The sequence below is a fragment of the Prunus mume genome, linkage group LG6 (assembly GCF_029339155.1).
Source record: "Prunus mume cultivar Tortuosa linkage group LG6, ASM2933915v1, whole genome shotgun sequence".
NCBI lineage: Eukaryota > Viridiplantae > Streptophyta > Magnoliopsida > Rosales > Rosaceae > Prunus > Prunus mume.
In genome coordinates, this window is record NC_142703.1 from 22969782 (window position 1) to 22988351 (window position 18570).

Genomic DNA, 18570 nt, shown 5'->3' on the forward strand with positions numbered 1-18570 from the left:
TTGTTTCCTCATCAAGCCACTTGTCAACAGTGAAAATGATAATGAGTTATCAAGACTGAGCAAAGAAACTTCCATGAAGTCTTTACAACTACAATTATCAAATCCAATGTCACATAAGGCTACCATCAAGATTGAAATCATAGAACAATCACAAATGCAACCAAAATGACATAACTGCTATGATCATTCATTTAGTCCAACTTATAGGATTGTTCAAGATCCTTTCTTTTACTCTAGGTAAAAGACATCACTGTTATGAATGCAATACTTTAACAGTTAACCTTAAGCTAGCAACAAACCATTCACTGTAATTACATTCAACCAACAAAACAGTTTATGCAAAACAAATTGTTCAAACAAAGTAAGCAAAACAATTACTAAAATCAATACTTTCAACTCTTTAAATGTGTTTTTGAAAGGCTAAACGACCTCGGATGGCCAAAAACCATCATATGTCACAACAATGTAGTGAGTTTGATTCCTAGCTTCATTCCTTTTTCAAAAAGGTATGATGCACCTCAATCAGAGCTCAGACCACAAAACTGCAAATTCCCGCTACGTCCCTTTGCTCCCACTGTTTTTATGCATCAAAATCGGATAACAGTCCCATACTAGTTACATGCCTCTTGAAAACATTATTTGGTAGCCCTTTATTGAATGGATCTGCTAGATTAGACTCTGTACTTAATATGATCCATGGATATGATTCCTTCATTGATCTTTTCTTTCACTAATAAGAACTTTAGCGATAGAGGCTTCCCTCCGATTGACCTTTTGTTCCCTTTTGCAAACAATATAGCTGAGTTATTATCATTCCAAATCTGAATAGGCTTCTCAATTGTTCCCAAAACTTTCAGGCTAGTTAGAAAATTCTTCAGCCAAATAGCCTGACATATTGCTTCATAACAAGCTATGAACTCTGCCTGCATAGTTGAGGTAGTCACAATAGGCTGCTTAACACTTTTCCAAGAAATTGCAGCTCCTCCAAATAGAAAAACAAAACTTGAAGTAGACTTTAAGTCATCTATGCACCCTGCAAAATCAGCATCTACATAGCCAACCAATTCTAAGCTCTCATTCCTTTTGTAAACTATCTTAAAATCCTTTGTCCTCTGCAAGTATCTCATGATTTTCTTCCCTACTACCCAATGAGCCTGTCCTAGATTTGATTGAAACATCCCTAACACACTTAAAGGAAAGGCTAGATCGGGCCTTGTGCAGAACTTGAGCATACATCAAGCTGCCAACCAATGAAGCATAAGGCTTATCTGCCATCTCCAACTTCTCTTGATATGTTTTTGGCACTTGTTCACGACTGAACTTATCACCTTTGTTAATAGGCACATAACCCCTTGCACACTCCATCATATTGAACCTTTTGAGTATTTTCTCAATGTACCCCTTTTGTGAAAGTCCTAACAAGCCTCTTTTCCTATCTCGGCTAATTTCTATTCCAAGAACATAAGATGCCTCTCCCAAATCAGTCATTTCAAAATGCTAAGATAGGAAGACCTTAACTCATGCAACAACGTGAGATTAGTGCTTGCTAGGAGAATGTCATCCACATAGAGCACAAGTAAAACATAGTGCCTCCCACTGATCTTGACATATATGCATGAATCTAGGACATTTTCTGTGAAACCATATGTCTTAATAATTTCATCAAATCTCATGTACCACTGTCTAGAAGCTTGTTTTAAGCCATATAGCAATTTGTTCAATTTGCAGACCATGTTTTCCTATCCCCTTTGAACAAAACTCTCAGGCTGCTGCATGTAAATTTCTTCCTTCAAATATCCATTTAGGAATGCAGTTTTGACGTCCATCTAGTTAAGGTGCAAGTCAAAATGTGCGACCAACGCCATGATCACTCTGAATGAGTCTTTAGTGGATACTGGTGAGAAGGTTTCGTATAATCAATGCCCTCTTGTTGTGTGTAACCTTTTGCAACCAGCCTAGCTTTGTACCTGTCTATTGCCCCTTTCGAGTCCCTTTCAGTCTTATAAACCCATTTGCATCCTATAGGTTTACATACTTGAGGTAAAACTTTTAATTCCCATACACCATTCTTTCTCATTAACTCTAACTTAGATTTCATTGCAGCCAACCACCTTTCATTGTCTTCACACATTATAGCTTGCTTGAAATTCTCAGGATCATCCTTCCCAAGTATGTCATGCTCAGATTCTTGTAGATATACATAGAAATCCGGCAATGCAGATCTCCTTGCTCTTTTTGACCTTCTCAACTCCATATCCTGCATATTTTAGGTCTGTGCGCTTGAACGTCAATATTATTTTGCAGTAGATTCAAAATTCACGCTTGAGCCGTATGGTCCGGAATGTCGTTATTGTCTTGCACTGTGGACTCCTTCGATTGACCCTCGAATTTTTCACAAAACCCGAGACGATCTCGGAGACCCCAAAGATCACACCCATGGTTTCACTCCTAAACAGGTAACCTCCTTCTTTAAGAGGAGTAAGGGCATGAGACTTTCTGCCGAAAATTCAGCAGAATCTCCCCTGTAATTTGAACATTTCCCAAAATTTCCACCTGCATAAAACGCATTTAATAACCACAACTGGCAGCACGCACAATGTAGTAACATGCAATTCATCTAATTGGCCTCCGGCCTTCAAATATTCCCAAAAAGATCTGCCAACAAAGTCTTTAGATGAAAATTTCCTTAAACATGGCAAGAACAAGCTCAAACACACTTATAATTGCCGAAAGCAAAACTCACCACGAACTTTCCCCAATCCAACAAACGAGGTTTTAACATGCATAAATTATCATCTATAAATTATCACCATTTATTCCAGGGCCTCAGCCCATTATATCACACACTTTATTCAATAGTACACCTACACAACCCTCCCTTAGCCAACCGGGAGTATGAACAAAAATCTAAACATACCTCGATTTCAAACGAGTTTCAGGGCCAACAACAAGGTCCGCATCACACTCAACAAAACACATAATTAGAGTTTAACCCGTGGCTGCGCCTAGTTACTTCAGTCGCCTACGTACCCTTACTTAACACCGAGGGATCAAGCCACACGTAGTTCTTTCATATCAACGGTCACATCTCCGATAATATACAATTAATTAAAGCAGAACCAACAAATACATTTCAAATTTATCACCAATCAATTTCCCACTAAACACAATGAACACATTCTCAAACTCTTCCTTTACATCAAATCAACCTGCAACCATACCCTATCCAAGGCGTATGTTGCCGAACAACATCTCCCAAACCGGGGCGTAAACATTTATACATGTACAAGGTCCTCTCAAAGGACAATCTCACGATTTCAATCCCGAATCAAAAACCACATATACACATATATAACACACACCTCTCACCATCATCATGTACCAGAGGAAACAATCGAACAGGGGATCGTTTGACTAGTCCACATGGCAGAGCAATCCCTCAATTCACCATGCGTCTAGGGAACGAGCCGCCCAAGCCGGGGACTAACTCACCTAGCGTGCGACGAAGAATCAAGACCCGTACGCACGCATCACTCTGTGCTGAAACAACATACCTGCGATCACCCAAACAAGGGTCTACGGTAACACCCCGCTTAAGGTATGCCCGGGTATCAACACATTCATAGATCCATATCCATTTCCATGTATCAGTATCCAAAGGGAGGTACATGTGATGCGCACATCATGTATCTGGGGGAAACAATCCAACAGGGGATTGTTGACTAGCTCACAATTATCCGCCTCAAACGGCCATGTGGCTAGGAACGAGCTGTCCCAACCGGGACTAACTCTTAGCCAAAGACGCATAACCGATAAAATCAAAGCTTGTACGTCCGAAAACCAATCCTACACGCGCAGACTACCACCCCTCAGGGTCCACGGCAACATCTCGTCAAGGATGCCCCGTATTTCAACATATCCAAACCATATCATAATATTCCCGGCATCCCACAATTCCGGATCCGTAACCAAGAAAGCCCACACGCCCGAAACACGGCACGTGTGTGAATAGAAACCAGGGAAGGTACGTATGATGGTGGAGTTCGTAACCCTTATCACAACATTATAAAATGATATTTTCTTCCTTAATTCAATTGTGCCAAACCTCTATATCTTTTGGATATATCATAATTCTAAATCGATAAAAACACATTGAAATATTAACACTTCCTTTCCAAGGCATCGATTAAGAAGACATCCAAGGCCTGAGCAAACTCCACGGGCCTGGGCAAAATAAATCTCAAACATAAAACCCATAACCGAAGAGGTATTTAAGATAGTGCGTATAGCACTTCAAACTGACAATCTATACTCTTTTCATACCTTTATAAATACATACAAAAATATATATATTAATTTCTAATATTGTAAGCACCTCAACGACAATTCACAGGGTGGCACTTATAGTGCCCTCAAGCATCTTTATAACATACTAATATATATTTAAATATAATCCACTATTGCATCAACCTCAACCCCAAAATATAACATCCAATAAACCCCCAATTTATCACCATAAATTGATATCCTAATCCCACATAATCAATATCACTCAACAACTCCCAAGACCTGTCACTAGGGTCATTATAATCTTCCTAGGAAGGTAACACTACCTAGGAAGTCTCACGGCCAACCCAGTCTTGAGGTCAAACTACCTGCAGCCTTAAACGAGCCCCCAGTCCACGACCTTCACCTCCGATCCAACTTCCTATAGGTCCTACAAGGTCTAGGACACACGTGCTCCAAGTTTAATCCGGACGGACGGCCAGACGCTCACGATCGGACGATCGACGATTACTAAAACCCTAACCCTAGGGTTGGCTTATCCGAGATCCGGACTCCGTTACGATCCGTCGAATCCTATACGATCCTAGTACCGCCTAGATCAACATATTATAATCTCGGGACCATCCAACGGTCCAAACCTAACAAACCCGGAAAATACGCAATATGCGATATCCGTTCGGAACCCTAACGATATCCAATTGAAATCCGAGCACACCTACGCCGCCGCGACATCGAGAGGATCGCAGCGGGACAAACCGCCTCGCCACAAGGCCCATCGCGTGCTTACCTTTGCCACACGCGCCGTGACTGTGGGTGTCCAAAGCGATATCGCATCGTCAAAAATCTTAGAATCTCGTGCAAGACTCTCTACCCTAAGTAATACACCTAATTTGAGTCACTTTGTTCTTGGGCATACCCAAAACTGACCTAGGAAGTGGCCGAAATTCAATTTGAAAATCGACCGAAACCTAATTCCAAAATCGAACTACAAACTCTCAAAATTTCCAATCCTATCCAACAGCAGCTCAGATCATGAAAAATAGTCGAGAATTCATACCTCATTTGTCCGATTTGGTGGAAATGAGAGAGAACGAAGACTTGAAAATCACAAAATCATCAGAAGCAGCTGATTTCTTCAATTTCCGCCAGCACTGCAGTGATTCCTTCAATGGCTGAAATTGGTCTGATGGGAAGAGGAAGGAAGCCCTGGCCATTTTGGTACGCCTGGCACGTCGAGTTTGGTGGTCGACGAAGACGGCCGGCAAAACGTGACTCTTGTGGCCATTGCACACTGCTGGAGAAGAGAGAGAGAGAGACGACGCAGAGAGAGAGAGAGAGAGAGGAGAGGTTTCAGATTTTATTCAAAACCCATTTGAAATATTTACAATTATGCCACCAAGGTATTTTGATCGTATCTCTCCGTCACAACTCGATTCGAGCCCACTACGTGTCTACGGACTCATCTCATAGTTTACGCAATGCTCAGATCGCTGAAATTTCCAAATTCCATCCCGATCAAAAAGTCAACTCTAAACCTCACAAAATAATCTAAGGGCAAAATGGTCCTTTTATCTGAATAAATTAATATGCACCAATTTATTTAGGACCGGGTCCTTACAATCTACCCCCCTTATAAGAATTTCGTCCTCGAAATTCCAAACCTATCACTCAAAGGGTGTGGGTACTGGGCCCGCATCTACCATTCGAGTTCCCATCTCCTTATCCTTCACAACAGGTTGGCCACCAAGCTACAGCTTCATCCAAACCATCGAGGAAGAGAAGTCTCCTTCTTCCACTAAGAAAATTCTCTAATAGCTGCTGTAATGCTTACTCTTCCTCTGAAAGCTAAAAGCTTCCATTTGTGATTTGATTCTCTTCTAGCTCCCCCAAGAAGAGAAGTCCAAACTCTTTGACTTGTTGATACCTTCCTTCTTTCTTCAGAATCGATAAGTTTACGCTGTTGCCTACACGATTCCTTGAGAGGAATATCCGGAAAGGATTATTTTTACCGAATTGTAATCATCATCTTCCTTTCTCTACCATGACCCCTTTTCGATTCAAATGGAAGATTTCTACTCAAACGTGCTCATAGGAGATGAGACTCCAAAGCACTCTCTTCATCTCCACGGTAGGTTTACCAATCCATCTAGGTCTTATCCTTGGTTTTGCTCGTGGTATTCCCGCCACACACGAGCCTCCTTCCGTAAGAGGAATACGGGTATCTTAAGATCCTGAATCCAGTGATTCAATCTTCGAGAATTCACTCTCCTCAAAGAAAGGTTGAACTCTTATTATCTTCAACTTCATGCTCAAAGCACACAATCGAAAATTAGCAACATGTTCAGGCAATGGAGGATCCCCATAAGCAGATTGATCAACTTCACGTCCTCCTGCCCATAAGAACTCAACAAACTTCATCATAAAAACATCCAACTGTACCATAGGTACAAGTGTTGCCCCATAAAAACCTCCGGCTTCTATTCCCAATCTTAGAACTTACAAACAACCTCATGCTGTGGTAAAGCTCCGACTCTATTTCGCCTCGTGACCTATGTATCTTTCCTTTTCCTCTTTCTCAAATTGGTTCCATTTCGAGGGGATGGATGTAATAATTCAAGTCGCCGGTCAAACTCACATGAGCCGGACTTCCAAGAAATTTTGGAGTTCAAATTCACCGCGTGAGAGGGCAAGGAAGAAGAATCCTAATGTTTCACTCTTGCCAATCGCGGCATTCAAGCCCACACAAGTGACATTATACTTCACCCAACACCACTACTCCTCACAGCAATAGGTCACGACCCTTCTTGGTCGGACTCACAACTCCTTCACTCCCTTGTAACATGTCCATCAACTTTCTCTGACAATTTTCATCTCGACTCAGCGGATTCAATACTTTCAGCTCTTCCGTTTTCCTTCTACAGAATATTGAGATACGACAATTTGGATAGACACGTTTCTAAGAACGTGACACCCTTAAGTGTAATCCTCAATACCCTAAATCCATCCATGTCAACAAGTCCCTCCTTATAAAAACAATGACGTCCCGTGACGGAACCCATCATAATCCCACAACAGGGATGCACACTAGGTCGGGGTCCACAGAAATTGAATCTAAGCTCGATATTAAGCCGACAGACCCTTGAATTTTTCACAAAACCCGAGATTTAATCTGGAGACTCCCAAAGACATCACACCCATCTTGGTTTCACTCCTTAAGCAGGTAACCTCCTTCTTTAAGAGGAGTAAGGCATGAGACTTTTCACGCGAAAATTCGTGAATCTCCTGTAATTTGAACATTTCCCAAAATTTTTACACATAAGCGCATTTAATAACCACAGTGGCGTACGCTGTAGTAACATAATTCATCTAATTGGCCTCCGGCCTTCAAATATTCCCAAAAGATCTGCCAACAAAGTCTTTAGATGAAAATTTCCTTAAACATGGCAAGAACAAGCTCAAACACACTTATATTGCCGAAAGCAAAACTCACCACGAACTTTCCCCAATCCAACAAACGAGGTTTTAACATGCATAAATTATCATCTATAAATTATCACCATTTATTCCAGGGCCTCAGCCCATTATATCACACACTTTATTCAATAGTACACCTACACAACCCTCCCTTAGCCAACCGGGAGTATGAACAAAAATCTAAACATACCTCGATTTCAAACGAGTTTCAGGGCCAACAACAAGGTCCGCATCACACTCAACAAAACACATAATTAGAGTTTAACCTGTGGCTGCCTAGTTACTTGTTACGCGCTCAATTCGAGGATCAAGCCACACGTAGTTCTTTCATATCAACGGTCACATCTCCGATAATATACAATTAATTAAAGCAGAACCAACAAATACATTTCAAATTTATCACCAATCAATTTCCCACTAAACACAATGAACACATTCTCAAACTCTTCCTTTACATCAAATCAACTCATAACCATACCCTATCCAAGGCGTATGTTGTCGAACAACATCTCCCAAACCAGGCGTAAACATTTATACATGTACAAGGTCCTCTCAAAGGACAATCTCACGATTTCAATCCCGAATCAAAACCACATATACACATATATAACACACACCTCTCACCATCATCATGTACGGAGAAACAATCGAGCGAGGATCGTTTGACTAGTCCATGGCGAGCAATCCCTCAATTCACCATGCGTCTAGAGGGCAGCCGTCCATGGGGACTAACTCTCGGCCAGTAGTGGATGAAGAATCAAGACCGTCGCACGTAGCGATCATCACGCATGCGAACTACCAGTCAAGGTCTCACGGTAACACCAGTTAAGGTATGCGGGTATCAACACATTCATAGATCCATATCCATTTCCTATGTATCGTATCAAAGGAGGTACATGTGATCACACATCATCATGTCTTGAAACAATCAGAAGTTGTTGACTAGCTCCTGATTATCGGCCCTCAAGCGGCCATGTGGCTGGGAGCGGTGTCAAGCGGGGACTAACTCTTAGCCACCCATTGGCAGATAAAATCAAAGCATGCGTCGAAACCAATCCTACACGCGGACTACCACCCCTCGGGGTGCGGCAACATCTCGTCAAGGATGCCCGTGTTCAACATCAAACCAAATATCATAATATTCGGCATACAATTCCGGGATCGTAAACCAAAGCCCACCTGCCCGAAACCGGCGCATGTGTGAATAGAAACCAGGGAAGGTACGTATGATGGTGGAGTTCGTAACCCTTATCACAACATTATAAAATGATATTTTCTTCCTTAATTCAATTGTGCCAAACCTCTATATCTTTTGGATATATCATAATTCTAAATCAGATAAAAACACATTGAAATATTAACACTTCCTTTCCAAGGCATCATTATTAAGAAGACATCCAGGGAACAGGCAAACTCAGGGCTGGCAAAATAAATCAATCTCCAGTAAGCTAGGCAAAATAAATCTCAAACATAAAACCCATAACCGAAGAGGTATTTAAGATAGTGCGTATAGCACTTCAAACTGACAATCTATACTCTTTTCATACCTTTATAAATACATACAAAAATATATATATTAATTTCTAATATTGTAAGCACCTCAACGACAATTCACATGGTGGCACTTATAGTGCCCTCAAGCATCTTTATAACATACTAATATATATTTAAATATAATCCACTATTGCATCAACCTCAACCCCAAAATATAACATCCATAAACCTCAATTTACCATAAATTGATATCCTAATCCCACATAATCAATATCACTCAACAACTCCCAAGACCTGTCACTAGGGTCATTATAATCTTCCTAGGAAGGTAACACTACCTAGGAAGTCTCACGGTCAACCCAGGGTCAAACTACCCAGTCTGGTTAAGCAGCCCCGGGTCCACGACCTTCAATTTCCGATCCAACAGTTCCTATAGGTCCTACAAGGTCTAGGACACACGTGCTCCAAGTTTAATCCGGATCGGACGGTCAGATCGCTCACGATCGGACGATCGAACGGTTACTAAAACCCTAACCCTAGGGTTGGCTTATCCGGAGTATCCGGGACTCCGTTTTACGATCCGTCGAATCCTATACGATCCTAGTACTGCCTAGATCAACATATTATAATCTCAGGACCATCCAACGGTCCAAACCTAACAAACCCGGAAAATACGCAATATGCGATATCCGTTCGGAACCCTAACGATATCCAAATTGAAATCCGAGCACACCTACGCGCTCGTGACATCGAGAGGATCGCAGTGGGACAAAAATGCCCCTCAGCTACAGTGCCCACGCGCCGCCACACGCGCCGGCAGCTCGTGGGTGTCCAAAGCGATATCGCGTCGCGAAAAATCTTAGAATCTCGTGCAGACTCCTACCTGGTAATACAATTTGGAGTCTTTTGTTCTTGGGCATACCCCAAAAACTGACCGGAAGTGGCCGGAAATTCAATTTGAAAATCGGCCGAAACCTAATTCCAAAATCGAACTACAAACTCTCAAAATTTCCGGAATCCTATCCAACAGGCAGCTAGATCATGAAAAATAGTCGAGAATTCATACCTCATTTGTCCGATTTGGTGGAGAAATGAGAGAGAACGAAGACTTGGAAAATCTGTCAAAATCTGTCCGGAAACAGCTCGGATTTCTTCAATTTCCGGCCAGTACCGGCAGTTCCAGCGGCTGAAATTGGTCGGGATGGGAAGAGGAAGGAAGCCCGGTCATTTTGGTACCGGCCCCGTCGAGTTTGGTGGCGGACGAGAACAGACAGCCACAGCGTGTCAACCGAGTACCTACTGCGCTGCTGTCATCGCGGAGAAGAGAGAGACGCGCAGGAGAGAGAGAGAGAGAGAGGGTTTTCAGATTTTATTCAAAACCCATTTCAGAAATATTTACAATTATGCCACTGAAGGTATTTTGATCGTATCTCTCTAAATCGCAGCTCGATTCGAGCGCGTGTCTGACTTTGACATCTCGCCGTGCTCTACATAGCGATACTGTTGAAATTTCCAAATTCCATCCCGATCAAAAAGTCAACTCTAAACCTCACAAAATAATCTAAGGGCAAAATGGTCCTTTTATCTGAATAAATTAATATGCACCAATTTATTTAGGACCGGGTCCTTACAGTCAAGGTTTTCATAGTTTGTCTCAACTGCAGGTATTATAACAATGCCTTTACTTGTCTCAGATCCAGCATTGTTATCAATCTCCATTGATTCTTCATCAAAATCCAAAACTCTATCTTCTATTTCATCATATTCATTTTCCATGAAAACTGCCCTTTGAGTTTCAACAAATCTTGTAGTGTTCTTTGGACAGTAGAACCTATACCCTTTGGATCCTTCAGATAGTGATAAAAAAGCACTCTGATTCTTGAGTCTAGTTTCTTTTCCACAGGGTTGTAGAGTTTTGCCTCTGCTTATACAACCCCAAACCTAAGTGGTTTAAGCTTGGTTTCCTTTTATTCCAGATTTCGAAAGGGATTTTGTCAACGTTTTTTGTTGGAACTCTATTCAAGATATAGTTTGCAGTCTTCAAGGCTTCTCCCCACAGGAAAATAAGGAGATTGGTATAGCACATCATGCTTCTTACCATGTCTTTTAAAGTCCTATTCCTTCTCTCAGAAACTCCATTCTACTGAGGTGTACCTAGATTGGTATACTAAGCTATTATACCTTCTTCTTGGAGATATCTTGCAAAGGGACCTGGATTTCTTCCAGCTTCATCAAATTTGCCTTAATATTACATTGGTTTTGTGCAAATCTCGGCTGGTGCTCTGGTGCGAGGAATGTGAGTTAACAAGCGGCGTCCTTCTTTTGGATGCGGTGCGGTTGTGCGTGAGGGCGTGCCAACCGCAGTGAGTCGAGATGGTTATGAGGTTTGTTTAGAAGATGGTTAATTGATGCGCTGTTTTGAGTTCGACTCTAATCAAACGATTGTGGCCTAGAAGGCCGATCTCGGCCGTCACGTTCACGGCCTAAGCTACATGGCCGTTTAGTGGTGGTGTTGGTGGCGGGTTTTAGGCGGTGCTCCGGCGCGTTGCTCGTGAGAGCGACGGTCGTATGATATATGGGGTGAATGAGATGATAACGAGGATGGTGCTCAGCGCCTTGAAAATCAAGGGTCGTATGATATATTGATGAATGGATTTTCCTTACAATCTACCACTACTCCTAGGAAAGCAAATGAAGGTATTGAAAGTGCATTACAGGAAAATATAATTTGCTCCGTGGGAGGCTTTTGGTTTGGTGTTTGAACCCTTTGCATGTAGTCTTAAGCTAGGTATTTATAGAGTCCCGGAGGGACAATCGATGCTTGAAAAGATCTGCGTGGTGAAGTCTGATCGGGGTAAGTGGGTAGTCAAATCGGCATTTGGGATCGTAAAGCATGGTGGTGTGACCCCTATAAATCCCGGTAAATCTCGGCCACAGCCACTGATCGTGGTTACGCCCTCTTGGCCGTGGAACACATTTAATGCCACTGTCACGGTGGTTGGTGATCGACCTCAAGTTGTAAGCATACTTGTGAGAATGTTTGCTTCTAACTCGATTTCCATCACCAAATCCCTCGATTCAAATCCTTCCCCTCTCCTCTTGCATTAAATGCTTCTTGCGACTAGTGGGTTTCTGCGATAGTCGAGGCATTACTTCATTAAATGGGGTGTGGGACCGAGGCCACGTGGTGATTTAACCACGTATTGTTTGTGCCTAATAAATCATGGTCATGAAGCGGCCAAGAGGATCTCTCTCGGCCTAGCACCTCTTGATAAATGAAGCGGCCACGTTTCGTTAGGCATTTAGCTTTCCTAAAAACAAAAAAAGATGCAAATGAATCCTCTCGGCCTCGCAACCGAGGTATTATAGGCGGGCCAAGAAGGCGTAAAGGACACGGCCAAGATCACTGTGGTTAAATCACCACGTGGCCTCGAGGTCCCACACCCCATTTAATGAAATAATGCCTCGACTATCGCGGCAAGCCCACTAGTCGCAAGCATTTAATGCATGAGGAGAGGAAGTGCTAAATCGAGGATTTGTAATGGAAATCAGTGGTTAGGCGCCAATATTCTTACAAGTAATCTTACAACTTGAGGTCGGATCACCAACCACCGATTAGGGCATTAAATGCGTTCCCCACGACCAGGCGAGAACCCACGATCGAGGCAAAGGTGGTGAGATTTACCAAGATCTATGGGGGTCATACCACCATGCTTCACAATCCCAAATGCCGATTTGACTACCCACTTGCCCCGATCAGACTCCACCATGCGATCTTTTTGGCTTGATTGTCCCTCCAGGACTCCTATAAATACTAAGCTCAAGACTACATTCAAGGGGTTCAAACACCAAACCAAAGCCTCCCACGGAGCAAATTATATTTTCCTGTCATGCACTTTCAATACCTTTATTTGCTTTCCTAGGAGTAGTGGTAGATTGTAAGGAAAATCCATTCATTAATATATCATACAACCCTTGGTTTTCAAGGCGTCGAAGCACCATCTCTGTTATCATCTCATTCACCCCATATATCATAATGACCGTCGCTCTTTGAACGCGAGCGCACCGCCTAAAACCCGCCACCAACACCACCACTAAGCGACCTTGTAGCTCGCAAAGCCGTGAACCTAACGGCGAGATCGAGTTCCTCTCTGCCACAATCGTTTGATTAGGAGTCGAACTCAAAACAGCGCATCATTTAACCATCTTCTGCCCAAACCTCATCACTATCTCGATGCACGATAGGCCGTCTTTGGCGCGCCGTGCACACCACACCACATCCAAAGAAGGACGTCGCGTGTTCGCGCATCGCCGGCTGGAGCACCGGGCCGTGAGATTTCACCGCCAACAAGTATCTTCGGCCGTGTCTTTTGACCTTTCGGCCCGAGTTTCCTATAATACCGCAATGATCGAGGTGAGAGGATTTTGCCTTTGCAGCTTTTCTTTTGTTTTGTGAAGGTGAAATGCCTAGCAAGCGTGGCGTTTGAGTTCATGAGAAGGTGCTAGGGCCGAGAGGAGGTCCCTTGGTCGGTTTATGGCCGTGATTTATTAGGCACAAATATATTCTCCACCTCGGGCTAACCTTACCACTTTAATCTTAAGTTCCAACTGTTTTTCCACCTCAGCTTTATAGATTTTGAACATATCTAAGGCTTTTGATTTTTCTTTTATTAAATAGATATGTCCATATCTCGAGTGATCCTCTGTGAAGGTGATAAAATACTTGTATCCTTCATGTGTTGGATTTGGAAAAGGACCACAAATATCAGTGTGAATTAATTCCAACAATTTTCACTTCTTACTGCTCCTTTCTTCCTTAAGGTGGTTAGTTTTCCTTTTATGCATTCAACACAGTTTTCATCCAACTCATTAAAGTCAAGTGGTGCTAACACAGATTCTTTGCATAGGGTGTTCAGTCTTTCTTTTGAAATATGCCCGAGTCTTTTGTGCCAAATTTTTGCAGAGTTTGATTCTTACGTTTTGTGCTTGTAATGTTCATAACCATTTGAGGAGTCTTGCAATTTAATGAAACATATTGCCAACGAGAATTCCATTTCCAACTAACTCTTTATTATTGAAAATTGAAATACCAAATTCATCAAAACTCAAAGTGAGCTTTGATTTTACAAGCCTAGCAACTGAAATAAGGTTCCTTGTCATAGAAGGAACATATACTACATCTACCAAATCCAAAACAAAACCAGAATCTAATTGAATCCTAACTGCTCCAATGAACTCCACTTGTACTTTGACTCCATTTCCAACGAACACCTTCACCTCATCCTTGTTTGGTGGTCTCTTGGTTCTGAACCCCTGTAAAGAATTCGCAACATGTATTGAAGCACCATTGTCTAACCACCAAGTATCAGTTGAAACATCAATCAAATTTGATTCAAAACAGACCAAAACATTTTCAATCTTACCTTCATTTTTGCCTTTGTTTTTCTGATTTTCTAACCACCTCTGGTACCTTGTGCAGTTCCTTTTCATGTGTCTAAATTTTCTGCAGAAATAGCATTTCAATCCAGTTGGCTTTCCCTCTTTCATCTTGGTATTTTCCTTATCTTTCTTTTTTGCAAAATTTCCCTTCTTTTCTTTAGATTGTTTAACACGATCACAGTTTTTTGACCTCTTTCCATGATGATATTATTTTCTTCTTGAACGCTTATTGTTATGAGATCATTCAATGTCCAACTTTCCTTTTGAGCCATATAAGAACTCTTGAGAGTTTTGAATTCTTTTGGCAGTGAATTCAATGCAAAATGCACCATCATATCATCATTTATAGTCATGCTTAATCCCTTTAGCTTGTTCGCAATGTCTGCCATATTCATTATGTGAGCTCTTACACAATCTCGCCCATCATACTTCATCTCAGTCAATTTGTGCAGCAGGACACCTTTCTCTCCTTTCTCAGATTCTTTAAATTTCTGACCAATTGAAACAAGAAAATCTTTGGCACAATCTAATCTTGGAATACTTCCTCTTAAAGAAGGTGTCATGGTTTTCAGCATAATCAGTGTAGCCATCCTGTTGGCCTTTTCCCATCTTTCATATTTCCTTTTGACATCTGCAGCAGGTTCCTTAAGTGCATCCCATTTTAGAGCTATATCATAGTCCATTAGCTCTAGTGAAATTTCCAGCTCTTCTTTCTACTTTAGATAGTTTGAACTGGTCAAGATTTCGATGGAGTTGTAGCTTGTAGTATTGACTGTAATTTCAAGAAAAACATAAATACAAATCCTCAATAACTTTAATTTGACATTATTGATTTGCATCTGTAGATCAGAAATCAAACATGTTCCATGGTCTTAGAACAACAAATCAGAAGCAGTCTTGAAACAACGAATGATTCCACATCTGTGGATGGAGAAACACTCATTGTTTGCTCAGACAATCTGTTTTTCTAATCTGTTCCATTATAATCAATCCTTCTTGCACAATTCACATTTGTGGATAGAGATTTGTACAAGAGATATTGAATATAATGCAATCTTGATCAGGAACTTTGAATGAAGAATTTCCTGCATTGATTTAGTTGTTGTGGCTCACTTAATCGATTCAAGATCCTCCCCAAACTTTGATCAATCAATCTTTCAAGCCTGATTTAAGCAGAGAACTTTATGCTTAACTCATACCTTAACAATTAAGATATGCAATCAAAACTTACATGCTTATAATGATAGTATATAAAACATATTCTTTTAAGGCGAATTTTATCTTGTAATTAGGTTAAGAACATATAACCTAAGCTCTGATACCACATGTAAACTTTAATAGGTTTATATGCTCAAAACACATAACATACCTTGATCAGACATGGTGATAATTACTGCAGCAAGGAACTGGTTTCTTACTCTGGAAAGCTGGAATCTGCAATAGGTTCTTGGTGGTTCACTTTGGTTCTGGCGATTCGCGAGGGTAGTTTCTCTATGCTATCCAGCTCTTGAATCTCTTCTTGATGGGGTAGAATTATATGAGAGTAATTTGCCGTTAGCATAGAGACCTCCCTTTTATAGGCACAGTTTAAGAATCCTCCTCATCATGGATTACTTAAACTCCTTTAACCAAAAGGATTAGGTATCTCTATCCATTTAAAATAGGAAATCTTAAGCACTTGTATTTATCTGAAAAGTCATATATATCAGGCCTTAAAATAAATCGATCCATGTAATCCTAATTGACATTGGACTAGTTATCCTTAAGTGATTAGAAGACCATCTTTAGAGTTTGTATTAGAATGCAAATCTTACAGAGTTCAGTGAGAGACTTCAGACCTGATTGCAATACTCTTGAATTAAGACAATCAGATATGGTCAGAGATCTGAGCATTCTCCAACCAATCTGGCAAAGCATCTAGATTGGGGCAGCTACTAATTTCCAAGCACAACGTCCGGCTATTTTGTAACCCACATGGTAGAGAATTAAACACAGGATAGTTCGAGATAGTGAAGCTTGAAGTGAGGAGAGGTGTTGCACACCCTCTGGAAAAGAGCCAAGGTTTGGACAATACATAAACGTCAAGTGCTCGAGGAATGTAAGATGCTCAAAACTGGATGACAAGAAGCCAGATGGCTACAATTCCCAATGGACAAAGTTCAAAGGAACTTAATCTGAAATTCCCCATCTGGCATGGATAGTAGATGTGACTGTCACTAATCTCAAGTGACTCTAGCATAGGTTGGGAGTTAGTGTGTGAATATCGTTTACTAGACGTTTTGGTGCAACACATTCAATCCCAAGTTTCAAGCATGACTTGACCGGTATGAAAACTGATTTGGTAAATCATGACATAATCATGCATTCATTATAAGATTTCTAATTGGAGTTATTTTCACTCAAAGTATTTTTATCTTAATCTTATTTTTAATAGGATTAGATTTTATCTCTTGAGATTACTTTCCTAGTTGGACTCTATTTTGATTTAAGTTTTATCTTTTCCCGTTATGACTTGCACGTTGCTCATCTCCTACTTGATTGGTCAAATTAGTTTGTTTTAGGAGATATTGTTTCTCGCACAAAGATTGGTTGTTTGGCATTATCATTTAGAGTCCACACTAGATCAAAATTGATATTCATGATTGATACTATTTGTAGTCTCATGTTTGGCGTCCTTATAGGCAGTTGATATTGAATCAAAGTTATCATTCTTAATTGCATGGTAGTGTGTCTTGGTTTTGACGTGATTGACTTGAGTTCATATTGGTTCAAGCTTGACAATCACATTGGAATAGAATTGTTGGACTATTGGGTTTCTCTCTTACTAGAGAGAACTTGCTTTGAATAAATTGGGGGTCTTTATTTTCACACACACAGCTTTTGAGATATTTGTTTTGAGCATATAGAATTCTAAGAAAAGCTGATGTGCGTATATTTGAGATAAATCATCAAGTGTTCAATGTTTACTTGGTGATTTATCAAACACTTTAATCATTCATATTGCATTCATATGCATGTCGGTGACTCATACGGTTGAGGGCACCAAGACCGTGGTGGCGATTTTCCTTCGGTGAGCTTGAAGCAATCGTGGCGATGTGCGTTCAACATAAGCGATGTCGAAAATCATCCCGTGTGAAGTTGAGTTATGAAGAAGTCGGTAAACATTATCTAGAATGTGTCTAGGATAAGTGTGTGAGTACTTCTTGTAATCATCGTTCTATAGTGGATTTGTGTTGGACTGAGGAGTCCCGTGGATTTTCCCAGAGGTGGGGTTTTACCACGTAAAATAATTCCGTGTTCTTTTATTTTATGCCCAGCACGTTACAGGATTGATAAGCCATATCAATCCTGCTACCGAAGTTTATTTTATTTATTTGATTAGAATCTTAAATTGGCCTATTCACCCTCCTCTAGGCATTTTGAGTCATCCTTCAGGTATTTTCAATTGGTATCAAAGCAGGTTGCTGGACATACTCAGAAGATCTAACATACCTTAGGATGGATCGTGCCTCGGGCTCAATTGCACATCCACCATATTTCGATGGCAACAACTATGGCGCTTGGAAGGCCAAAATGAAGTCGTTTATTTGGTCCTTAGATGAACGTGTATGGAGCATAGTGGTTCATGGATTTCCTAAACCCACAAAGACGATCGGAAAAGGAGGTGAAGAAACCACAGTCCTCAAAACTAGAGAGGAGTGGACCACTGCAGAAGTCATACACAACACTAATAATCAAAAGGGGTTAAATGCTTTATTTACTGCTGTCTCTTCCGATCAATTTGAATATATATCTGCTTGTGATACTTCTAAGGAAGCTTGGGATATTTTGCAGGTTACTCATGAAGGAACAAATATTGTCAAGGGAGCCAAGCTT

At 41.1% G+C, this 18570-nt stretch overlaps 1 long non-coding RNA gene across 1 annotated transcript; it reads right to left on the minus strand.

Moving 5' to 3' along the window:
• Nucleotides 1-4270: 4270 nt before the first annotated feature.
• On the minus strand, nucleotides 4271-9636 carry LOC148916483 (uncharacterized). The gene is made up of 2 exons (XR_016128233.1): nucleotides 9594-9636; nucleotides 4271-4595 (listed from the first exon to the last, which is right to left on the minus strand). It is a non-coding gene; the product is annotated as an uncharacterized LOC148916483 (long non-coding RNA).
• Between the last annotated feature and the right edge of the window lie 8934 nt (nucleotides 9637-18570).